Source organism: Beta vulgaris, chromosome 7 (assembly GCF_026745355.1).
Source record: "Beta vulgaris subsp. vulgaris cultivar EL10 chromosome 7, EL10.2, whole genome shotgun sequence".
In the NCBI taxonomy this organism is placed as follows: Eukaryota; Viridiplantae; Streptophyta; class Magnoliopsida; order Caryophyllales; family Amaranthaceae; genus Beta; species Beta vulgaris.
This window is the reverse complement of record NC_079208.1, coordinates 3,563,277-3,565,248: the sequence shown is the minus strand read 5'-3', so window position 1 is coordinate 3,565,248 and position 1,972 is coordinate 3,563,277. Positions and strand designations below refer to the sequence as shown.

At 31.2% G+C, this 1,972-nt stretch overlaps 1 long non-coding RNA gene across 1 annotated transcript; it reads right to left on the bottom strand.

Annotated features, from left to right (window-relative positions):
* Positions 1-208: 208 nt before the first annotated feature.
* LOC125499316 (uncharacterized) lies at positions 209-952 on the bottom strand. Its single transcript, XR_007276060.2, has 2 exons — positions 799-952; positions 209-661 (listed from the first exon to the last, which is right to left on the bottom strand). It is a non-coding gene; the product is annotated as an uncharacterized LOC125499316 (long non-coding RNA).
* Positions 953-1,972: the final 1,020 nt, after the last annotated feature.

Here is a 1,972-nt window from a genome sequence, read left to right as displayed (position 1 = left end):
TATACACACTAAGATTACACGCATAGCACAAGACTTTCCTTTTCACCTAAAAATAAACAAGTCTTCCTTCAAGGACCCTTACAAAATAACCTTCCATTTGTGACCCATTATCCAAACCCATTATTGAAATTAATTAAAGATTGTTGATTTAAATATAAAATTCGATTTTAATTTCACCATTGAACTTGAAGAAGTAACATATTGGATCTCAAAATATAATTTACTTTATTAAATTGAAGACAAAGCACACAATGAAATTGAAAACATCTCAATCTTGAGTGATACAAACTCGACAGAAAAGCAAAGAAACTGGCTAGAGAAGAGACTCTCTGACGCAATATGAAAAACAAAAATGGGAAATCGACTAGAGCCTCTTTATCCACATTTTTGTTTTAGTAAGCTAGATAATGCATGCACAAAGTGAAATAAGCCAAGGTGTTGAGAGATAGTGAGGCACCAACACCTATGGAGTATGTTGTTAACTCTTAGTTTTTGAGTTTTTGACACCGACCACCTACAAGAGGAGCTTGAGCACATTTAGAATCGTCACAACAATCTTGGCCAGAAAAGAGTGTGTTACAATAGTCCCCTGCTTGTTTGCAATTCAAAACCGTCTCGACAGTGGTAGTTGTTGTTGATGTTATTTCATCCACTGGACCAGCTGCATAATTAAAAAATTAAACATTATTAAGTGTATATGTTAATATCTAAATAGTATAAAAGCCAAAAATGAAAAAGAAAACTTGTAAAGCAAAGAGAAAATTAATGTGCAAATCAAGACCAAAAAATATAATTAACCTTGGCAAGTAATAGTAATCATTAAGATGATTAGTAATGCTAAAGCAGCAGGAGCAAGGACCTTGAATGATACCCTCTCCATAATATGCTTTAAATTGCTTTGTGTTCCTTCGACCAACTCTTAATATGTATGCTAATCTTATGAACTGTTAGTTTTCCCGCTCTACAATTTATTTTGACAAGCCAGTCTATTTATAGTGCTAAATATTTACATTTTTCTAAACTCACAAATAGTTTAAGTGTAATATTGAGTAAGCAGCACAAGTCGCAACCCACGAAAGTCTCCCATTTATTTTTATTATCATCTGTTTAACTCATTTTGCATTATTGTTTCATCTGATAATGTCTATAAATACATTTTTTTTATTTTTATAACAAAAAAGTTAGATAGTCCTATTCCACGACGATGAACATGAACTGACCCGATCAACCAAAATATTAGAAAGTGCTCAACCACAAACAGATATGTAACTTAATTATGTGAGATAAATTATTTATTTATCAAATGAAAGACTCAAGCACACATTAGCTAGGCACACGTTTGATACAACTGTGTAAATTATATGTTAACTAGTTTATGTCGTGCCAGTGCACCAATATTTGTAATATTAGAAAAAAAAATAAGATGTCGTTCATACATTTTGAGAAGCATTGTTTAATCATCAATATTTTGCATAATATCTTCTTTATTCTTTTTAATTCCTCTAGCCAGCATAATTCCATTTGTTAGCCCTACTTTATTTTACAGTCTTGCATAACCACGCACGTTTTCTATCCTATTTAAAATCTCATAATTAATAGAGCCACTTGTATTTTACATAATCTCTTTTCTGCTTGCCTTGATTTGTTTTTTACAATAAATAGGTAGATTTTGACGAGACAGAAATCAGAGAGCATTAGTGTGGAAATTACTTAAGTATACATTTTCAATAATATTTTTCTATTCGAATATTACGGTATATTCTTTGTAAATTTTGGCATAACAATTTATTATAAAATTGAAAGTCGAAGTTTTTTTCTCGAAATGGAGGAAGTACTAGCTACCGTAGAAAGTGCAGCAACTATCAAATATTCATAAACTATAAAAACACATCGGGTGTGTAGTAACTAATTAATCTAAGACGAGTGTAACTTTTTGTCCTAAAGAAGTCACTCATAGTGAAGCAAACTCCTG